The sequence below is a fragment of the Jaculus jaculus genome, chromosome 7 (genome assembly GCF_020740685.1).
Source record: "Jaculus jaculus isolate mJacJac1 chromosome 7, mJacJac1.mat.Y.cur, whole genome shotgun sequence".
Lineage (NCBI taxonomy): Eukaryota > Metazoa > Chordata > Mammalia > Rodentia > Dipodidae > Jaculus > Jaculus jaculus.
This window is the reverse complement of record NC_059108.1, coordinates 157,729,203-157,753,113: the sequence shown is the minus strand read 5'-3', so window position 1 is coordinate 157,753,113 and position 23,911 is coordinate 157,729,203. Positions and strand designations below refer to the sequence as shown.

The window sequence follows — 23,911 nt, the reverse complement described above, 5'->3', positions numbered from 1 at the left end:
AATATCTCAAGGACTGGACAATAGAGATTGTGGAGTGGGAGGAAAGGGTAAAGGTGGGGGGGACAAAAAATTGGACCCAAATGGAAATGGTTACATAAAATCCTACATCCTGAAACACATACTAAAGATTTGAACCTTCATCAGATGCTTAGAGAGAACACCTGATTCACAGGGGCCTGGAGAGGGTAAGATAAAGACTATCCTCAATCTTCTCCTGTTCTTCTCTCTCTCTCCTTATCTCCCTCTCTCTCTCTCTCTCTCTCTCTCTCTCTCTCTCTCTCTCTCTTCTATATTTCTCTTTTATATTACCTATATTTTTCTTCCTTCTTCTCCCTTTGCACTGCCCTGTCACTCCCAGTACCAGCATATGGATAACATCCACAATGAGCTGTTGATCAGAGAGACCTACAAGGTTTCCCAAAAGAAGACAGAATTCTTTCAGAGTACTTGATGACCCACCAAAGGTTAATGGTAATATCATACTGCCAAAGACACCACATGCTGTTGGGACAGAACATTGAGCAACCTGGCTAGAAACTGGAAGAGAGTCAATCTTCCAGATAGCTCGTCTAGTGCCACAAAGTATTACATGAGAGACTGGGGGGAAAATGACCAAAATCTGTCTAAGCAACTCATGATCTAAGCTACTCAACAGCAATCAACCTGATGTGATGCTCACACAAGTGCAATAGTGGCACACAGCCATGGTGGGTTACCAACTGCTCTTGATTTGGCTAAGAGATCCACTTAGTGGAATGGAACCCATACCTGTAACAGGAAAAAAAAAGTCAGAAACATATCCAAAAACAAGCTCACTCTCCAATATCAAGCTCCCACCAATAGTGGGCTATAAGAGGGCCTACACCTATTAAATTCTCTCTAAAGTAACAATGGGCATCCATGTATCTTGCACTGACCTCACTCTCCATTGGAGAATTTGCTTCTCTTTTTCAGATGGACTCAGAACCTGAGGAAAGAATCAGCCCATTGCATCTCACCAGGGCACCAGCTGAAGCCATAGAGTTAGTGGGGAAATGAGCAAGAGATGCTTTCTCAGTGAACCTGGTATCAGCACAAGGGTGAAGAAAACAGACACAGAGAACACTGAACTCCTACCAAATCAGATATACAGTCACACAGACTCCAAAGACATCCCATCACTGAAATAGACCTAAAATGAACCCAACGTGGCTCGGGGAAATTCATGGAAGAGGGGGCAGAAAGATTGTTAGAGCCATAAGTTAGGTCATTATGCACAGAGACATTGCCTCTCCCCCATAACTGATGGCCACCCCCACAATGCAACATCCATAATCTGCAGGGGGCTACAGGGAGAAGGCTAACAATAGTACCATCATGGCAGTATACACACTATATAAATAACTAATAAAAAAATAAATGAAAACAAATGCTGGTGAGGTCATGAAGAAATAAGAACCCTCATTCACTATTGGTGGGAGTTAACATGGTACAACCATTATAGAAAGCAATATTGAGACTCCTTAAAAGGTTGACCATAGAGTTACCAACAGACCCAGTTATTCCCTTACTGGGCATTTACCTGAAAAGCTCCATGCCTCAGTTCAGACAGATTTGCTCAGCCATTTTTATAGCTGCTCAATTCATAATAGCTAAGAGCTGGAATCAACTCAGGTGTCCATTATTGGATGAATGGATATCCAAGATGTGGTATGTCTACACAATGGAATTCTACACAGCAGTAAGGAAAAATGACACCATGAAATTTGAAGAAAAATGGTTGAACCTGGAACAGATCATTCTCAGCAAACTCACCCCTCCTTACCTACTCCATCCCTCAGTGCTAAGACTGGACAGGCAGCATAAGGGCCTGTAACCCCTGAAGGCAGTACTATGCAGCCTTCCTGACCCTCTGCCAGACCCCTGGTGACCAAGTCCATAGGCCAGAGTGATGGTAGAGACTGAGTCTGTCAATGACAGAGCTGCAGGGAAGGTCCACATTAGGAAGTAAGCCATGCTATATAGCTATAAGGGTGTGTCATCTTTATAGGGTAGATGTGGGGATATAAAGGTCCAAGGATAGATAGGGTCAGGGGGAACGTGTGTGTGTGTGTGTGTGTGTGTGTGTGTGTGTGTGTGTGTGTGTGTGTGTTGGGTTAGGGATTCAAGTGCCCTCAGAAGAGAAAAGTTGTGTCTGCTTGAACTGATCCACATATGGACATCAAGGAAGGACTTGAGTTGGGCCCAACACCTTGCTAAGTATGGATACTATGGAGGGTGCTCATGGGAGAGCCCAGAATTATTGTGTGTGCATGCATGTGTGTGTATGTTTGCACATGTTTGTGGTTGTTGGTGTCCTGTGGTGTGGGTGATGTTCATCAGGCTAGTTCTGGACAGTCTCTCTCTTGAATGGATCAGAGGCATTAGGCTTAGCACTTTTTAGACAAATGAGTGAGCAAAACCAAACTAGCTGTGTAGGCTCAGTGTAAGTATAGTGAGAGATTGTCTGCACGCTCATGACCATGAATGCCTCAGCAGAGTACACAGAAAACAATTAGAAGAGAGAACTGAGTAAGATGGAGTTTGTGTTACATTTTTTATGGGAACTTCCTAGGGGCATCTTCTTGCTCAGAACAGAGCCTTGGCTGTCTTAAGAGAGCTGCCCCTTGGGTCAAGCCCCCCACCCAGTAACAGATGACTGCTACCTAGGGCACCTGCTCTAATTTTGGTAAAATGGGAACCCAAAATCCCTTGCTATGAAAAACCAAGGTTTCATAACTTGGTATAGCCTGGGCATAGCATGAGCTCTGAACCATTGAAAGAACTAAGACAGCCTCAGTGTCCCAAGGTAGGGCTGAACACTTTATTTATATAGAATACCACTGGGGTGAGTGTCAATGTCCTATGGAACCTAAGGGTTTTCTGGGTCTAGTATTCATTTACCCGGAGACCAGGAATGGAAAGGATCTTCTATGTGTAATTGATGTAAAGAGTCTTGTGCAACACAGTACAAGTATAGATTTCTCCTTCTTTCCAATTCTTTGTCTCCACATTTAGTTTGCTATAGAGGAAGTAGGATCCATCAGAGTCCAGGACAGGAAGGGTGTTCTTGTAGTCCTGCTCTGGCTGCCCATTGCGCTGCCACTCCACATCGATGTCTTCAGGGTAGAAGCCCAGGACCATGCAGGTCAAAGTAACCACATTATTGGTCATCTGCTCCTGGGTTGGGGGCAACGATATACCCATGGCACCTTGGCTTGACCTGTTGGGATAGAATTCAGCAGAGGAGTCATTGACAGGTAGAAGGCTGTCCATGCCAGGCTCTGTCCTTGTACCCATCCCAGGCCCTAACCTCCCTGCCCCACAGCTCTCACCTTTGACTTTGGAGATGGTTCTCTCAATGGGGGATGGGGCATCTTTGCTGCTGACCTTGCACTTGAACTCCTTGCCCTTCAGCCAGTCCTGGTGCAGAATGGGGAGTTCACTGACCACACAGAATGTTCTGATGCGCTGCCCCTCTCAGGGATACTTCTGGGCTGTGTGCACTTCCACATTGTTCACGAACCAGCTGATCTGGATCTCGGGGTCATCCTGGTTCACATCCACCACCACACACGTGATCTTGGGTGTCAAGAAGATCATTAATGTGTCCTTGGGCTTTGTAAGGGGGAGATGAAAACAGATGGTTCCCCCAGGAGATCAGGTTCTAAGTGGAAGGGTGAAGAGAGACAACTCATCCCATGGGCTACCCAGGGAAGACTTGCTGTAGATATTTTTCCTCAAACTAAGGTTGGCAACTAAGGCCTAGTGACTCACCTGGGTACTTGAAACATGTGAAGGGGCTGGACCTAGAGCTTCTGGGCACTGCAGAGAAAATGATGGGCATTACTGGAGTTGGAGGAAAGATTCCTCAAGCCAGGACAGAGGAGAGTTTGGCCCTGATGTGGGCGTAAGTCAGACTGAATCTGGATATGATCTTTACCAGATCTGAGACCCTTGTCCAGCTTATGTGTCCAGGTGGTAGGACACGGGCATGCAGCCCAGAGGACTACACCCTAAGGGGGAAGTGCATGGGCAGAGACCACAAACAGGAAGACATACCAATACCCTATTCCTCCCATGCCAGTGCTGACCCCAGCCTGACTTCCAGTGGGCCCTTCCCTTCCCTGGATGTTTTCTCAGCAGTGGTATTGGCCACATTAGTGCTGCTGGCTGGGTGGCCTACATTACATGTGACAGTCTGGCTGGGCCAAGCTCTTCCAGACATAGCCACCAAGCTGCTGAGGAAGTACAGCCCATACTGCAGGATGGAAGGGAAGGTGCACACATTGCTGGACAGGATTCCTGGACAGAGTTCAGGTGTCCCCAGTACCCTTAAAGAAAGCTTCCAGACCAGTTGTCCAGGGTGACTCTATATAACCTATTCTCTTTTTTTAATATTTTATTTATTAATTTGCAAGGATAGAAAGTGAGAGAATGGGTATGCTAGGGCCTCTTGCCCCTGCAACCAAATGCCAGATGCATGCACCACTTTGTGCATCTGGCCTTATGTCGGCACTGAGGAATTGAACCCAGGCCATCAGGCTTTCTAGCAAGAACCTTTAACTGCTGAACCATCTGTCCAGCCCTCTGTGTTCTGTTTTGCAGCCTCTAGCCCCTGTACCTTGGGGTTACACACATCCTCTACATCCTCTAACACTCCATGATCAACTACAGCCAGCACAGCCATGTGCCTCCAATCTGTCCCCTGCCTCTACCACCCAGGCCCTCCTTATCTCCTCTATGGTCTCTTGATTCTTGGCCTGCATTTCAGAAACCAAGGCCAGAGCTCTGACAGCATGGAGACCTCTTACCTGCAGACTGTTTTATGGAATTTGCTCTGTGCCCAATAGGGTCAATACCATCTACACCCTGGGTCTTATACCCTGATCCTACCATGACACAGCTCCCCTGATCTTCCTCATCGGCTCACCCCTATGTGTAGCAGCACAGACTTCTAAACCTGTAATCTGAACCCCATCCCTGGACCTCGACTCTCCTCAGATCTTTCTCCCGACTTCCTGAAGTTCAGTTCTGGCACCTACACTTCCCCAGCAAGGATAGTCCTTGCCTGTCCTGACCTCCTTGGCTCCCCTTCTGCTCCTTGTTCTCTGAAGGACATTCTTCCTGATGGGACCCTGGGGGTTCAGCCCTGGCTCACCACTTCCTCCACTCTTACGTCTCACACTACCCTCAGTGCTCACCTCCCTTGCATGGAGCCAATATCTCCACACCTCCGAGAAGTCCCTTCTTCTTTCCTGCATCCTTTGGCTTTGATTTTAGTGTTTATGCACACTTCTGTGGAAGCTGTCCAGAACTATGTTCCCTAAGACCCTGGTTCCCTCAGCTCCTAGAGCTCTGCTGCCCTTCCCCTCCCCTCAGCTTCATCCCAGCTTCTGGAAGCCTCCACCAAGTCCTGAATGGACCCCCTTCTTCCTAATTGTGGTGGATCCACTACCCTGTGAACTCCACACTATTACCACAGTCTGGGCCTTAATGCCTCATGTCTCCCTGAGCTCCCAGGAACAGAACTGAGGTCCCTAGCTCCGGTAATGCAGCTACTTTTCTTCCTTTCAGAACATCAAAGCAAGGTACCTTCCTTGCCCATGTCCACTCTCAGGTTAACCATGGGCCCTCCTGCTCCAGCACTGGTTCTTTCTACAGCCTCAGTACCCAATACTTGTGAGCTCAACTAGAGCTCTGAGCCCCTTTGCTTCTTCTGACATACCTTATGCACTCTGCCCTCCCTGGCCTTCAGCCCTCACTCTCCTCCCTGAGTCACAGACTGATCTTAGCTCTCCTGAGAAAACACAGGACAGAGAGAGGACAGGGAGACATGGCCACCAAGGCTGGATATATGTCAAAGCTTAGTGAAAGCCTCTCTATGGAGGCAGTCAGAATAAAGTAAATATAATTGTTCAGCCTCAGCCAGCTCATGGATCCCAGGTCACAGAGCAGCAGGTGACAGCAAAGCATACACTTTCTCCCCTGGGTCTCAGGCAAAATGCCTCATCTACACCCACACATTCACATGAGGTATTACCAGCCATATCTGGATGCCCCCTCACCCTTAACAGGAAACTCCCTGTAGAAAGAGGAACTTCAGGGAGTTCCCTGTGCTACACAGTTTCAATCCTGATCTTAGTATGTACAGGGGTGGGGTCGGTGCTATTCACATCTCTGGGGCAAGAGCTGTGACTCCTGAAAGGTTTAGACTGAGCTTAGAGCTCACATGGCAGGTGGGGGACAGAGCAGGAAGAGTGACAGTCACCTTCACAACCTCCAAACATGAGTGGGGTCAGCAGAGAAAGGAGGTTGCAGGGGAGAGGGTCACCAAGACTGGGGAACCATTGGACTTTTCTAGACCTGAGCTGCCAGTAGGCCACTAGAGGGGGGTAAAGGGGATGAGGGACCATCACCTGTAAGGTTCCAATCTGCGTAAGATGGCTTCCTGCCACCAAGTGCCTCTGGGTCCAGGATACAATGGAAATGGACACAGTCATACCACCAGAGCTGCACACACCCACAGTTGTTCAGGGTCAGCCTCAAAGAGGTGACTGATGGCAGAGGAGGCCTGAAAGATGGCCTATCCTGAAGACAAGTAGCACAGGGCAGCAGACCCAGCAGAGAAAAGGATCCTGAGGAGCAAGAGACTCACAAAAGTTTGCAGAGTTATAAATAGTGGGTGAATAGGGGAGGATAGATCTGCATGGTCCAGAAGGTCATCTGAGAGAGCCTCTAAGCCTACTAGGAAGAGCTGGGGAGAGAAGGTGGGTATGCTACAGAGGGTTAGAGAGTTGGGGAGCCAGGAGAACCCTAAAAGGTTAGAAGACTGGGGCAGAGGAGCTACAGGAGAGCTGAAATGAGTAGTAGTTTGGATAGTCAGTACAGCTCAAGAAACCCTGGGGGCCAGGCAGAGCTGCTAAAGAGAGTGTAATAGGTAGAAGTGAGGGGTCTAGGACATCCTAAGGAGCCTCAGGAAACAGGCTGAGCAGATACAGGAAAGTTTGGGGTAGCCAAGTTTTGGAGAGCCAGGGTATCTCATGGAGTTCAGGGGACCAAACTGAGCAGCTGCAGGTTAAGATGGCCATGTAGGAGACTGGGAGACCTGATCTGCCCCTAGAGCTCAGTGAAACAGCTGAGCAGCTACAAGCGAGCTAGTTTACATGAGCTCGTTGTGGGATTAGAGTTGCCCCAGGCCCTCAGAAAATTAGAATGAGCAGGTACAAGTTAGCTTGGGAAGTTTGGCATGATGGGGTGAGGGTGTCCAGGGCTGTCCAAGAGCTCAAAGAACCAAGAAGCAGCAACATAGCAAGTCAGAGTGCTGAGGATCCAGCACATTTCCAGGAGTTTAAGGGATCAGACTGAGCAGGTTAGCAGGGGAAGGACAGAGTTACAGAGGACAAGAACTGCTCCAGGGATTCAGAGAATCTGATCAAGCAGCTACAGGTTGGCAGGAAGAAGCAGCAGTGCTGGAAGTGAGGGGAAAGCCACAGGAGCTCAGAATAACAGAATAAGCAGTTACAGGTTAGCAGGGGCTGGCAGGGAAGTTGGAAGGTCTGGGTTGTCAGGCACCTCAGAAGACCAAACCAGGAAACTATAGGTAAGCTGGGGCAGCTGGAATTCTCAGGGACAAGGGTGTTCAGGAGCTCAAGAAATCACACCAAATAGCAACATAGGAACTGGGGCAAGTGGGAGGTCTGAAGAGTCAGGGCAATTTCACAGCTCAGGAGACCATGTCTAACAGTTACAGGATAGCTTGGGGCTTGAGAATCTCCAGGTGTTCAGATAACCAGACTGAGAAGCAACAGGAAAACTGGGACAGGTGTGAGTGCTAGGGGGCCTGGGAATCCCCAGGAATTCAGAGGACCAGGCCAAGCAGCTACAGGTAGGAGCACATGGAAGTGCTAGGTGGGTGGCCAGGGTTGTTCCAGGAGCTCAGGGGAACATGATAAACAACTACGAGTTATCAAGGGACAGCAGGAGTGTTGGGGGACCCGGGCTGCCCCAGGAGTTCAAGGGACCAGACCTAGCAGTTATAGGATAGCTGGGGCAGGCAGGAATGTAAGAGGAATAGGGCATCCTTTGGAGCTCAGAGGATCAGTCCAAACAGTTATAGGTTAGCAAGGGCTGGCTGTAAGGTTGGAGGGCCCAGGGCATCTTCAAGAGCTCAGCGTACTGGCCAAGTAACTACAAGTGAACTAATTTAGTGGGAGGGGATAATGAGGTGGCCAGGGCAACCCTGGCAGCTTAGAGGATCAAGCCTACCAACTACTGATTAACAGAGGCACAATGGAATGCTAGAGGGGCAAGGCTGTCCAAAGACCCCAAGGGACTAGGCCAAGGAGGTACAGCTGCATTGGGGCAGATGGTATTTCTTGGAAATCAGGGTACCAGATCAAGCAGAAAAAGGAGAACTGAGGCAGGTGCGAGTTTTGAGGGACCTAAGCATTCCTAGGAACTCAGAAGATCAGGCCAAGCAGCTATAAGTTAGCAAGAGTAGTGGGGAGTACTGGGAACCAGATCTGTCCCAGAAGTTCAGGGGAGCAGCGAGCAGCTATAGGTGAGCTAGTGTATGTGAGAATGTTTGGGGGCCAGGATTGCTTCTGGAGCTCAGGAGATAAGGCCAAAGAGCTATAGCTTAACAAGGACAGGCTAGAGGTACTAGAGCATCCACAGCAGCTCAGAAAACTAGGCCAAGTAGTTACAGGGTAGTTGGGGCAGGCAGAAGTGCTAGAAAGCTGGGGGTGCCCAAGGATCTCAGGGAACCAGGCCAAAAAGCTGTATGTAAGCTGGGTAAATTGGGAGATCTGGAGGGCCGGGCATTCCCAGAAGCTTGAAGGATCAGTCTGAACAGCTACAGGTTAGCAGGGGAAGGTGTGACTGCTGGGTCCAGAGTAGTAACAGGAGCTCAAGGAAAAGGTCAAGCAGCTACCAGTGAGTCAGGGCACATGGACATGCTGGGGGCCAGGATAGTGCCAAGAGCTCAGGAGACCAGGCCAAGCAGCTACAGGTTAGCAGGGACTGGCAAGAATGCTAAAGGGCCATGGGTGTCCCACAAGCTCCAGGGTCCAGGCCAAAAAGCTACAGCTGAGCTGGTTGGATATGGGTTAGTGATGGGGAGCTTAGAGGTACGGGCCTAGCAACTACAGGTTAACAGACACAGACTAGAGTGCTGAGGGGCATGACTATCTGAAGACCTCAGGGGACCATGCAATTCAGCTTTGGCTTAATTAAGGCATGTGAAGGTTCTTGGGACCATAGCAGCACCAAGAGCTCAGGGTACAAGATCAAGCAGCAACAAGAGAATTGGGGCAGGTATAAGTACTGAGGGGCCTGAACATTCCTCAGACCTCAGAATATCAGGCCAAGCAGCTATAGGTTAGCAGGGGCAGGTGGGACTGCTGGAACCACAGCAATAATAGGAGCTCAGGGGACAGGCCAAGCAGCTACTGGTGAGTCAGGGCATATGAACATGCTAGGGGCCCAAGACATTCCCTGAGCTCAGGGACCATACTTAGCAGTTATAGGATAACCAGGACAGGCATGAATGCTGGAGGGCTATGGCATCCCAGGAACTAAGGAACTGAACCAAATAGCAACAGGAGAACTTGAGCAGGTGTGAGTGCTGGAGGACCTGAGCATCCCTAGGATTTCAGAGGATCAGACGAAGCAGCTATAGGTTAGCAGGGGCAGTCAAGAGTACTGAGGGCCAGGTTTTCCCAGGAGTCCAGGAGAGAACAGGCAGAGCAGCTACAGTTTAGAAGGGGTAGGCAGAAGTGATAGGAGGGCTTCAATAAGCTCCGTCCCACAAGCTCAGGGGACAAGGATGCACATGTACAGGTAAGTTGAGGCAAGTGGTAGTTCTTAGGTGTTCGGGCAGTACCAGTATCTCAGGGGAACACACCAGGCAGCAACAGGAAGGCAGGGCAAGTGTGAGTGCTAAGGGACCTGGGCATCCCTGGAGCTCAGGGAACCATGCAGAGGAGCTATAGATTTTCTGGGACAAGGTAGGATTGCTAAGGCAGTTGGGAAACTGAAGGAGCTCATGGGACCAGGCTAGACAGTTATGAGGGTACTTGGACAGGTGGGTGGGCTAAGAGGCCAGAGTAGCCCAGGAACTCAGAATAAAAGAGGAAGATAAGAAATCACATCAAGTCTGACATGAGTAACATGAGGTGCTCAGGGCAGAGCTAACAGAACCCATGGCCCTGGCAAAGTCTGAACTGATTCATTATACAGAGAGAGTGGATGGCTCTGGAAAGCAGGAGAAATAGAAAGGCTGGGTACTGTCCCAGAAGATCATAGGATCTGTTCATCCCACCCTCCCATCTGGTCTATCTCTCTATAACTGCTCTGCCCTTGGTCCTCTTATACATGCCTCCTGCATGAAGAAGAATGAGGGCAGGGGATAGGGCTATGTGAATGCTGACTGTGAAAGAGACTGGATTCTGGAGGAGCTTTCAGGCAGAAGGGCAATGTGGCTGCTAAGAGAATTTGTTCTGGGTCAAGGACAGGCCTCTGGGAATACTAGAGGGAACCTATTCAGGAAAGGACCTGAGAGATAACACTCCAAAGGAACCATATGGCTACAGTTCTGGGCTTAGGGGCCCAGCTCTGATCCTGTGGGCTCAAGGGGAAATGGGAGAGAAGAGGCATATCTGCAACACCTACATAGCATGCACAGGTATGTTGACCCACAAGAGGAGGAAGGGACCTTTTCATAACAAGATAAAAATATGACCAGAGGCTATGGGGTAGGAAAGGATGAAAGGGAGACAGAAGAACCCTAGACAGAGGAAAGAGAGCCAACAAGGGTATTTCCATCTTCCAGGAGAATGGAAGTATATCCCACCCTGGCTATAAAGAGAACAGGATCTCCCTAAGGCTTGGTGATCCTGGCATAATTCAAGGAAAGTATTCCAGAGAAGTATGAAGGACAAGGGGGGAGTGTGGATCCATAGCTGAGCTCCCACGGCCCCATCAAGAATGCCATATGGAGAACAAGGAGCAGAGAGGTAGCCAGGTTAGTCAAGACTGTCCAGGGCTGCACATTCAGACAATGTGTTGGACTGGGGGTGAATCTCAGTTAACAGAGAATACCACTGGAAAGCTGAAGTCCACAGAAAAAGTTTAGGAGTTTGGACTGGAAGGTGGTAGTAGGCTGAGAAGGAGGCTACTGAGGGCTATGTCAGGGTAGGTTCAAAGTTTAGAGTCCAGGGTTGGAGTGTGCTAACACTATTTGACTCAGCGCCAATTCCAGAAAACAGCCTGCAGGGCAAAGACTAGGCCCAGACCTCTGAAACTTTGAAGAGATATGAGGACAGGAAAATGGGTCACCAGTCAGGCCAGGCATCAACAAGAATAAGACACAGAGGCTATGAGGGAGTTAGAGGTCAACAGGAGCCAGGGTGGCCAATCAGGCAGGTCCAGGGAAGGGGGTGGAGACCTCCAGACTGTGCTGTCTGCATTTGCCCATCATAGGCTGACTTGGATGATGTGTGCAGCCCTGATCATAGAGTTAAGAGTGGGAAATAGCCATGCTGGAAAGCTGGACCAGGAGTTTTCTAGAAGGGCATTGGAGACAAGTTGGGTTCAGGATGCCACAGGCCTAGAGCCAGACCTGGTGATCCTGAGGTAGAAGGAGATAAAAGTAAGTCAGGTAGAGCTGATAAGGTGGGTCCCTGACACCACTGACAGCCCCGGTCTGGATCCTGCCTAATCTTTGCAAAGGTCTGGGCTCAGGAAGAACCTAGCACTGAAGGCTTCCAGCCATGTCTGACCCCATGCTCACTCATCCCTCCTCTCTTGCAGCTATGACTACTGACCCATCTGTCTTCCCTCTGGCCCCTGGCTGTGGAGACACATCTGGTTCCACTGTAACCCTGGGATGTCTGGTCAAAGGCTACTTCCCTGAGCCAGTGACTGTGTCTTGGAACTCTGGAGCCCTGTCCAGCGGCGTGCGCACCTTCCCATCTGTCCTGCAGTCTGGGCTTTACTCCCTCAGCAGCTCAGTGACTGTGTCTTCCAGCACCTGGCCCAGCTAGACTGTCACCTGCAATGTAGCCCACCCGGCCAGCAGCACCAAGGTGGACAAGACCGTTGGTGAGAGGATGGTCAGGGAACAGAGGGATCCACTTGAGTCAGGCTGGGGTTAGTGCTGGCCATGGAGAAATAGGGTGCCTGGTCCATCTCCCTCCATGGCCTCTGTCTGCCCCTCCCACTCAAGGTGTAATCTTCGGAGCTACACACATAGAGGTGGCTGTGGGTCTCAGGCCTGCCAAGAATCATATACTGGAGTAGTCTCACCTGAGTCCACACCAAATCTCTTCCCTCCATGGTTTGAGGCTTATGTCCTAGGACCCTAGTAATGCCCAGCCTTCTCTCTGCAGTGCCCAGAAATTCCAGGATCAGCCCTTCCACATGTCCCAAGTTCTCAGGTGAGTCAATAGGCCTCACTTGTCAACCCTAGTTTGTGGACAAATATTTATAGAAACCCTTCTTCCAAGGGTAACCCACATGACAACCCATCTCCTCCACCTCTCCCCATTAGACACTGATCTCCTAGGGGGACCATCTGTGTTCATCTTCCCCCCAAAGCCTAAGGACACTCTTGATTTCTCTGACACCCAAAATCACGTGTGTGGTAGTGGATGTGAGCCAGGATGACCCTGAGGTCCAGATGAGCTGGTTCATGGACAACGTGGAGCTGCACAAGGCCCAGACTCATCCCCTAGAGGAGCAGTACAATAGCACTTTCCATGTGGTCAGTGAACTCCCCATCCTACACCAGGATTGGCTGAAGGGCAAGGAATTCAAATGCAAGGTCAACAGCATATACCTCACTTTCCCCATCAAGAGAACCGTCTCCAAAGTCAAAGGTGGGAGCTGTAGTGGGCATGGGTGGGGCTGTGATGGTTATATTCACAGAGCTTGGTGTGGACAGAATTCTGCCCTGGCAGTGACCTTTATGCTGACCTCTATCCCCACAGGTCAATGTCATGTGCCACAGGTGTACACACACTGACCACACCCTCCCTGTCCAGAGTTGGACCTGGGTGAGACCTGTGCCGAGGCACAGACAGGGAGTTGGACGGCCTGTGGACAACCATCACCATCTTCACCACCCTCTTCTTGCTCAGCGTGTGCTACAGTGCCATAGTCACACTCTTCAAGGTTAGTCACATTATATCCATTCTATTCCCTCACTGTCCACACAGTGTCCAACACTATCTATATGATACATCAATATTATTGAATATAACTGAATACCATCCCCAGGCCATTCCCTCACTGTAAACACGCTGTCTCCATGCAATTCCCTCACTGCTCTATGATGGCCCAACACTGTCTCTATGTCCCAATACTCCCCATCACACTGTCTGAATCATATACCTTCACCATTCTCAGGGTGTTTCCATGCCATCCCCATACTTTTTCCATGGTATCTCATACTCTTAGCTCAGTGTCCTATGACTCCTTGGTATATCATGGTGTCACAAGATTTCTACTATGCTGTCCCATGCTGCTTTCTACACTGTCACATACTGTATTCACAATGTGCCTACACTTCCCACACATTGTCCCCATACTGTCTCACACCATGCCCACGCTGCATAGGCTATGCCCACCATGTATCCATGCTGTCCCCCAGGCTGGCCCTCACTCTGTTCACTCACTGTTCTCCACACTACTCTCACACCATTGCTATCCTATACCATGATGTTTCCTTGCCTTCTTCTACTCCACTTCCACCCTGGTTACAAACCTGGTCCCCACACTATCCCCTATAATCCCACATGCTAGAGAAAAACAAGGTGAGTGCTACCCCTGGCTCACCCAGATGGCTAAAGGGAACTGCAAGCAGGCACTGGCCCTGGCTCACCCATGATGCCCCACAGGTGAAATGGATCTTCTCCTCAGTGGTGGAGCTGAAGCAGATTGCCCCTGACTACAGGAACATGATTGGGCTGGGGGCCTAAGCTTCCTCCTGTGAGGGGCCCAGGGATTTCCAGGCCCTGCACAACCCTTTCCCTCCTGCTTAACAGTCTGATAGCCAGATCACACTGACCTCTCAACTCAGCACTTTCTAATCCTACAACTGTCTGACCCTGCCACTCTCAATCCTTCTCTGTTTGGAGGACCATGTGGACAGCAGGCACTGTCTCAGACATCAACCATCAGGGCCCATGCTATAATCTTCCAGGACAATGCCCAGAGATAGAAGGACCATATTCCCACACCAGCACCAGCACATGTGAGCCCTCAGGATGGCAAGGCACTTGCTGAGAGAAGTCAGGAACCTACACTTCCTGAGTTTAGCAAGACAGGGACCAGTCCTGGAGCCAACCTTGTCCATACCATTCTCTCAACACAGGCTTCCTGAAAGAAGGGCAAGTTTTCAGACCATGTCATCTACTATCAACACTAGAAAGTTTAGGCCACCAATCACACCATGATCTTAGAGAAGAGTTGTTGAAGGTCACTATAAAGACCTTAACCCTATCTATCCAGCCAGGATCCTTCCTGACTCTTCTGTGACCTCTGGCCTTAAGGGAAGAACCTGTGTATCTCAGACTCTGAAGAAAGAGCCTCCCCTGAGATGGAGTTCCTTGTGCAGGTCCCTCTTTCTGCCATCCAATCACCTGCTGGATTCTCAAAAGCAGGATCCAAACCATAGACACCAATAACCCTACAGCCTCATGACCAGGACACTTACTCCCCGGAGGTCTCACTGGCACCCCAGGGACACACTCAGAAGAAGAACTTGGTCTACATGGCTACTGCAGAGCCCTGGAAGGTACAAGTTCAAAGACAACCTGAACTTGTGGTGGGTGACCATCCAGAAACGACCTCCAGGAGATGGGCTGGGAACACAGGTCCAAGACAGACCAGATAAAAGAGGCTAAGGAGAAACAGAGCAGAGAGGCAGAGGAATGCTGAAAGGAGGGATAGGCCACAAGTCCATCCAGAAAACCTGGTGTCTAACCTGGGCCACTTCTCGCAGGATATACTCATGAAGAAGACATCCAGGGAGACAGCTCAGGCCTTGGGTACCAAGGCTGGCCTGACCACAAGCACTGGTCAAAAAAATGCTGGAACTGTTTCTCCATCTCATCTCAGTGCAATGGTCAGCCTAGACTCTCCAGATGGGAAGAAAGAGGAAAGTTGCAAGAAAAGTCTACATCTGTTCTTCTGGGAAACTCTCAGGAAGCACTCAGAGGACATGAAACTTAGATTTGTCATCTGTTTTCTTCTAATTATATGGGGCCCTTATAATGAATTATATGTCTCTTCATTTTAATGACAATAAAATATCCTTCAACATTTGTGCATCTCACTGTGTTCATCCCATGAAGACAACCTCACCTTCTTGCAAAATCCCCACCTTAATGCCAACACCCCCAAAAATCTACCTATACAGCATTCAATTTTCAATTTCAAGTCTCCTTCAAAGATCTACTTGTCAGGTAGGGGTAAGATATGGGTAGAAGTCATTCAGGGACTAAATTCAGCCCATAATGTCTGTGGTTGCCCCAAGGAAGGGACAGATGGGAGTCACAGAGGAGAAAAGATATACATCAAGATAGCAAAGACCAAAGGGTAGATTATAGATTCTTTGTAACATGCTGCAGAGAAGACTGTCTTCCTTTGGTGCAAAGTGATGGATTTTCTTTTTATGTTTGTTATGAGGTAGGGTTTCTCACTAGGCCAGGCTGACCTAGAATTCACTATGTAGTGATTTGGTTAAGAGATGACAAACTTCTGTGCATAGTCTGTTCAGGGCTTTACCAAGATGATAACATCAACAAGGCTCTGAACCAATTAATAGATTCAGAACATGATAGCATTATTGGAAGGTAGCAAAAGGTAGGATAAGGAATTAGCTGGAGGAAGTAGACCACTGTAGACATGGATTTAGGGTTATAGCTGACCTTTACTGCTTTCTGTATTCCCAAACACCCATCTCTAGCAGCAAAGACTCCTAAATCTGTGTTCTGGACCTCAGCCTCCTTGGGTATTTTTCCCTGCTTCTTAAAGTTAACTCCTGGTACCCATGTCCTACAAGTCCCCAGTAAGGACAGCCTTGACCTGCCTTGATCTGCCTGGCTTCCCTCCTGCTCCTTGTTCTCTGCAGGAAATTCTTTCTGATGGGACTCTGGGAGCTCACGTGTGGGAAGCTCCCCACCTTCTTCTCTCTTGCCTCTCACACTACCTTCAATTCTTCCTTTCCTACATGGAACTGGTATCTTTATGCTCCCAAGAAGTCCTTCTCTCTTTCCAGCCTTGACTTACTGTGTACCCACAGTCATGTGAAAGCTGGTCAGAACCCTGCACCCCCTGACCCTAGTACCTTCCTCTTATTCCACAGTGGTCTGCTGTTTTCCCTTTTTCTCCCCTGCACCACAGCCTAAAGTAGCCCCACTTAGGTCCAGAATGGACCCCTGCATCCCTATTGTGGAATCCACTGTCCTGTGAACTTCAAGCTGCTACTGAAGACTTGGCCCTACGGCCCATGTCCCCATGAGACCCCAAGAACAGAAGTAGGGCCCTAACTCCAGGACTGCAGATAATTTACCTCCTTCAGAAAGCCAGTCCAACAACCTACAGGATTGAAAGAAATCTTTGCCAGCTGCACATCTGACAGAGAATTAATATCCAGGATATATAAGGAACTCAAAAGCTAAATAAGAAATTAGCTGTGTGTAGTGGCACACATCTTTAATCCCAGCATTCAGGAGGCAGAGGTAGGAGGACCACTGTGAGTTCTAGTCCAGCCTGAGACTAAATAGTGAATGCTAGGTCAGCCTGGGCTAGAGCAAGACCTTACCTAAAAAGAGCAAACAAAAAATCAAGTGACTCAATCAAAAAATGGGCTATGGTTTGGAGAGATGGCTTAGTGGTTAAACATTTGCCTGTGAATCCTAAGGACCCCAATTCAAGGCTCAATTTCCCAGTACCCATGTGAGTCAGATGCACAAGGTGGCACATGCATCTGGAGTTCATTTGCAGTGCCTGGAGGTCCATTCTCTCTCTCTCTCTATCTGCCTCTTTCTCTCAAATAAATAAATAATTTTTTTAATGGGCTATGGTTGGGGGCTAGAGAGATGGCTTAGTGGTTAAAGCATTTGCTTATGAAGCCAAAGTACCCAGGTTCAATTCCCCAGGACCCATGTAAGCCAGATGCACAAGGTGGCACATGTGTTTAAAGTCTGTTTGCACTGAAGGCCCTGGAACACCCATTCTTTATCTCTTTCTATCTCTCTCTCAAATAAATCAAATATTTTTTAATTTTAAAAATAACCTATGGAACTTAACAGAGAGATCTCAAAAGAAGAAATACAGGTGGCAAATAAACATTTAGAAACATGTTCTACATCCTTAGCTGTTGTAGAAAGTTCTATGTCACTGGAATGATCATGTAGCCAAACACAGTTTAGGGGAAGAACAGGTTTACAGACTGGGGAAATTCCACAATTGTGGAAGAAGCTGTCTTCTTTTCATAGATCCAAGCAGAGAGAAACCACTAGCAGCCACAAACTAGAACAGGGACCCCCACCAGAACTCAAACCTCTCTGCGTACTTTTGGGCTGGAATTCAGATCCACCCTCAATGACACCTTAGGGCTGAGCTCCAGGATGCATCCCTAGACACCTCCTCCAATGAAGTGGCTGGAGATCCAAGTTACAAGTTTAAAATTTAACACCTGAGTATATGGAGGATATAGTTTTATATCCCTGATGAGCTTACATGCAACAATTCTGAAGAACATCCTCACAAACCGAATTCAACAGCACATCAAAAGTAGTATTCACATTGATCAAGCAGGATTCATCCCAGGGATACAGGGATACTTCAACATATGAAAAATGGCCAACATATTATACCACATAAATAAACTTAATCACAAAAAGCACATGATCATTTAAATAGATGCAGAGAAGGCCTTTGACAAAATACAACATCACTTCATGACCAAAACGCTAAAGAGAACAAGCATGGAACATTTATATCTCAGCACAATGAAGGCTCTATATAAAGCACCTAAAACCCAAATAATAATTAATGGGGAAAGACTCAAGCAATTCCCATTAAGATCAGAAACAAGACAGTGATGACCACTCTCACCACTATTCTTCAACATAGTACTAGAAGTCTTAGCCCAAGGAATAAGACAGGAGAAAGATATAAAAGGTATAAAAATTGGAAAGGAAGAAGTCAAATTATCCCTAATTGCAGATGATATGATCCTAGACATAAGTTACCTGAAATTCTCCACCCCAAAAACTTTTAAAGGTGATTAATTCCTTCTGCAAAGTGGCAGGATACAAAATCAATACACAAAAGCCAGTAGCCTTTATCAATGCAAACAACAGATATACCAAGAAAGAAATCAGTGAGGCTACCCAGTTTTCAATAGCCACAAAAAAATTAAATACTTTGGAATAACACTAACCAAAGATATGAAAGACCTACATAATGAAAACATAACTGCACTCAATAAGAAAATTGAGGATGACTTGAGAAGGTGGAAAGACCTCCCATAATCCTAGATAAGTAGAATATTGTGAAATTGACCATTCTACCAAAAGCAATATACAGATTTAATACAATACCAGTAAGAATCCCAGAATCATTCTTCACAGAGATAGAAAAAAAAAATGATCTCAAAATTGATATGGGGACTGGAGAAATGGCTTAGTGGTTAAGGTGCTTGCCTTCAAAGCCAAACGACCTAGGTTCAATTCCCCAGGGCCCACATAAGCCAGATGCACAAGGTGGCACATGCATCTGGAGTTCATTTGCAGTGACTGGAGGCCCTGGATTTTCATTCTCCCTCTGTCCCTCTCTTTCTCTCTCTCTCTCAAGTAAGTAAAATTAAAACGGGGCTGAAGAGATAGCTTAGTAGCTAAGGTACATGCCTGTGAAGCCTAAGGACCCAGGTTCGATTCTCCAGGTTCCACATAAGCCAGATTCACATGGTGGCGCCTGCATCTAGAGTTTGTTTATAGTGGATAGAGGCCCTGGCACACCCATTACCTCTCTCTTTCTTTCCCTCTCTCTTCCCCCCCCCTTCTCTCTCTCTCCCCCTCTCCTTCTCCGTCTCCCTCTCCCTCTTCCACTCTCCCTCCCTCTCTCTGTCTCAAATAAAAAAATAAAATAAATCTTTAAAAATTCAAAAAAAAAATGCTGGGCATGGTGGCACATGCCCTTAATCCCAGAACTCAGGAGGCAGAGGTAGGAGGATCACCATGACTTCAAGGCCACCCTGAAACTACAGAGTGGTTTTCAGGTTAGCCTGAGCTAGTGTGAGACCCTACCTCAAAAAACAAAAAAACAAAAAAAAGTTTTTTTGAATTCATATGGAATGGGAGCAGGCTTCAGAAATCCAAATATATCCTCAGCAAAGTAAAAACAATCTGGAGGTATCACCATACCTGATCTAAAGCTATACTACAAATCCATACTAAAAACAGCATAGTACTGGCATAAAAACAAACAGATAGATCAATGGAACAGAATTGAAGAGCCAGCCCTTAGGTCAAGTAACTACAGTGACATGATCTTTGACAAAGTTATCAATAACATACACTGGAGAAAAGGCAGCATCTTCTACAAATTGTGCTGGACAAATTGGATAACCACATACAGAAAAATGAAACCAGACCCACTCATCTCACCATACACAAAAATCAATTCCAAATGGATTAAAGACCTCGATATAAAACCTGAAACTCTTCAACCATTGGAAAGAAATAGAAAAAAACTCTCCATAATTTAGGAGTGGGGAAAGACTTCCTGATCAATACCCCAACAGCCCAGGAAGTTGAACAATCTCTCAATCAATGGGATCTCATGAAGCTAAAACTTTTTCATAGACAAATATAATCAGAGCCAATAGATTACCCACAGAATGGGAGAAAATCTTTACCAGATACACCACTGACCAAGGCCCAATATGTAGAATCTACAAAGAACTCAAAAAACTAAACAACATGGCTCAGGGAAATTTGTGGAAGAGGGGGCGGAAAGAATGTCAGAGCTACACGTTGGGTCATGATACACAGAGACATTGCCTCCTATTCATAACTAATGACTAACCCCACAATGCACAACCCATATTCCATGACAAGGACGGTCCCTGCAGAGGGGGGCAGTCAGAGAAGAGGCTAACAATGGTACCAACTTGACTGTATTCACTAAGTACAAAACTAAAAAAAACTCTTCTGAAAAGTGAAGGAGTATAGTTTATTCTTAGACACAGCAGAGAAGCCTGAAACCAAGATCCACCAGAAAGGAGGAAAATGGGAGGTATTCCCGGCCCACAGTCTGCACACCCGCCCAGCATCACCCCTGCAGGCACACCAGGCAGCTGCAGCAGCAGAGACCAAACAACAAATTTTTCAACTTCATCAGCTTTCTTGCAAAGTTAAAAAATCTGAAGGAAAGACAGCTGAGATCAACTAAAGAGCTACTGAAAATGCAAGCAACTCCAAATGTCTCTGAACTCTCCCATCCCCATCATCAGAACAGTGAACCTCCAGTATTCAGCCCCCAGTGGCAGCACAGCAAGCACGGCTAATCAGAACTCCAGCTCCACAGCACAACACCAGGGGACTATGGTGGGCACTCATCATCAGTGAGATTGGAAGTCACCCAAAAGGTAATGAGGCCAGCTGCCAAAAGAAAAAAGAAAAAGTACATAGGCCTGGATTGGAAGAGCTAATCTTCCTTGTCAGGGCAGGCTATGGATTATATATTCCTGATTGGCTTTACCATTTTCAAATAACCTGTATTTGGGGGTTGAATATTGTTGCCTTTGATGCTTGCAACTTTGTAGGGCCTTTGTCTTTTGCTTCTGTCATTATTGGGGGCAGGGTCTGATCCAGATCCAGGTGGACCTGAAACCCAATACAGAACAGAAATCTCTACCTCCCAGCTGACAAGATTAAGGGTGTAAAACAGCACACACCCTTAGAGATTTTGGCTTTATAAGACTTTCTGTTTGGTTTAATCCCACAATTTCATATTTTGTGCTGGTTTTTTTATTTTATTTTTATTTATTTATTTGATAGAGAGAAAGACACAGGGAGGGGGAAAGAGAAAGAGAGAGAGAGAGAAAGATAAAACAAGACTTCCAGTTAAGATGGCGGCTTAGATATGATGCCAAAGCAGTCTAGGGGGGAAGAAGACTGAAAAAACTCAGCAAAATACACACTTTTACTAAAAAGTGGAGTGTATAGGAAATCGAAATGGCAGTGCAGAAGTAAAAGAGATCCAGAGCCCGCACAGGCAGGCAAAAGCGGCACCAGCAGGTCTGCCAACTGCAGCGGCAGCACACAAGAGAGCCGCCAGGCTCGGCTCCAGTTGCAGGAAAAGCCAAGTGAGGGGAGCTTCCACTTACACCAGCACTCTCTGCAACTCAAGAAACGTGAAGGGAGGAGTTCCGGTCAAGATGGCAACCGCCTAGCTGCACTACAGACAACAAGGAAAAAAAAAAGGCAAGTATTCAAGGGAAATTAGAAACTTTTTGCAAGAGGGAGGGCACAGATTGGGGTAAAACAGGGAAGCACACACCCCCACAACCCACAACCCCCATGCGCTCCATGCCCGCGCACCCCCCCCCCGCCCATCATGCCCCGCGCGCCCCTCCCCCCCGCACCCCATGCTCCCTATCCACATGCAGCAGGCGCTCCCCGAGCGCCCCGCGGCGTCCCGTGCCCCCCCACCACCGTGCGCCCCGAGACCACCACGCCCCCCCGCACGCCACGCCCCGCCTCCCCCTCTCCCCCGCCCCATCCCTCCCCCCCCCCGCCCCACACTCCATATCCACACTCAACAGACGCACCCCGAGCGCCCCGTGGCTTCCCGCACCCCAGGCGCCCAGGCGTGCCCCATGCCCCCACGCCCCCCCCGCGCGCCCCAGGACCCCTGTGCCCCACCCCCACGTGCCTCGAAACCCCGCACTGCGCCCCCCCACGCGCCCCACCCTCCCTATCCATGCACAGCAGGCGCACCCCGAGTGACCCGCAGCATCCCACGCCCCAGGCGCCCAGGCGTGCCCCGTGCCCCATGCTCCCCGTGCGCCCCACCCCCCTCCACGCATCCAGAGCGCCCCGCGGCGTCCCGGCATCCTGCGCCCCTACTTACCTCAGTGTGCTTGGCGCCCCCCATGCGACCCGTGAACCCCTCCCCCGAGCGACCCGCACCCGCCCCCACCCCCGCGAGTCCAGAGCACCCGTGGTGTCCCACAGTGTCCTGCGCCCCCGCGCCCACCCGAGCGCCCCGCCCCCCTGCGCACTCCCTGTTCCTAGCCGCCCCACTGTGCGCCGCCCCCATGCGCGCCCCACGCACCCACCCCCACGTGCCCCAGGGCATCCAGCACGCCCAGAACCCCCTGAGCCCCGCGGTACCCCCTGCCCCGCCGTGCCCTGCTCCGGCGCCTCCCACCCCCCACTCTGCGCGCCCCTCATCCCCCCCGCCACACACAGCCCGCACGCATCCTAAGCATGCCCCTGCGTGCCCAGGCATGCCCCCAGGGGCCCCGCAATGCCCACACCACACCCCTGTGTGCCTCATGCCTCCCCCCCGTGCGTCTTGAGCCCCAGCGTGCCTCAGGGTGCCCTGGCCCCTCCACACCCCGTGACCCCCGCGCGACCCCCGCGACACCCCTCGCGCGTCCAGAGCACCCTGCGGCGTCCCGTGGCCTCCCGCAACCCAATGTGCCCCATGGCCCCTCCCGCCCGCGCACCACGCACCCCCCGCCCGCGCCCCCCCCCACACGCACCGCACCCCTAGCCCCCCGCCCACCGCGGCGTCCCATGCGTCCCGCCCCTCCCGCATGCTCCCCTGCGCCCCCCTGCACGCCCCGTGCCCCCCGCGTGCCCCACGCCCCCCCCCGCACCCCGCACACACCCCCTGCACGCGCACCCCCCTGAGACCACAACACGCCCCTCGCCCCCCCAGACTAACCAGAGTGCCCCACGCTCCCTGCCCCTCCAGGGCACCCCACCCCGTGCCCCCTGAGCCCTGCCGCCTCCTGCACGCCTCACCCTGATTGCCTGGTGCCCTGGCGCGCCCTGCGCACCCCCCCACACGTGCCCCACTCGCTCCATACACCCTGTCGCACCCCGCGCCCCCGGTCTGCCCACCCACCCATGCACCCTCCGTACGTCCTGCGTGGCTGTGCTCTGATCGGGCACCCACCAGTCACACCTGCCAGCCTGTTGCACTGAAGCTGAAACCTCCTACTGAAAGGCCCAAGAATTCAGAAGCTCAGAAATACTATCACGCTCCAAGGGGAGCTTAAGCGGGCTCCCTGCATACCTCAAACTCCAGGCTTTACTCTCTGTTGGAAGCAAGTAAAGAATCCCTCTTCTCATTATATCAGAGCCCACTCCTAATATAAAACTAGGTAAAAGGGCATGAGATAGCCCTCAAGGATGGGAAATGAGTAATAAAGTGAACCACTTATTTGGTTTCTGTAAATAGCCTGCACTATAAGCCTTACACTATAAGCCTTAATAGCCCACACTGTTAGCCTTAGTAGCTCGCACCATAAGCTGTAGCAGCCTGCCTCAGACCACCAAGGTCATAGGAGGCTGATACCATACTCTGCTACCCCCACCTAAGGAATTACACAAGTGCTGACCTCCAAGGTCATAGGAGACTGGAACCACACTCTGCTACTCCCACCCAAGGACCTGCGCAAATGCTGACCACCAAGGTCATAAACTAATTGGCTTAGAAACTATGGGGTGGCACCAACTGACTGGCTAACACCCTGCGGGGCTCCTAATATTAGAAAATGATTGGTCTAAGGCACAGGCTTTGTTAGAAACCCTATAAAAACTGTCCTGTTCCTGCATTCAGGGCTCTGCAGTCCTCTACC

General features: G+C 49.5%; 1 pseudogene; it reads right to left on the bottom strand.

The window, feature by feature from the left end:
* Positions 1 to 2,907: 2,907 nt before the first annotated feature.
* LOC123462357 lies at positions 2,908 to 23,706 on the bottom strand (annotated as a pseudogene).
* Between the last annotated feature and the right edge of the window lie 205 nt (positions 23,707 to 23,911).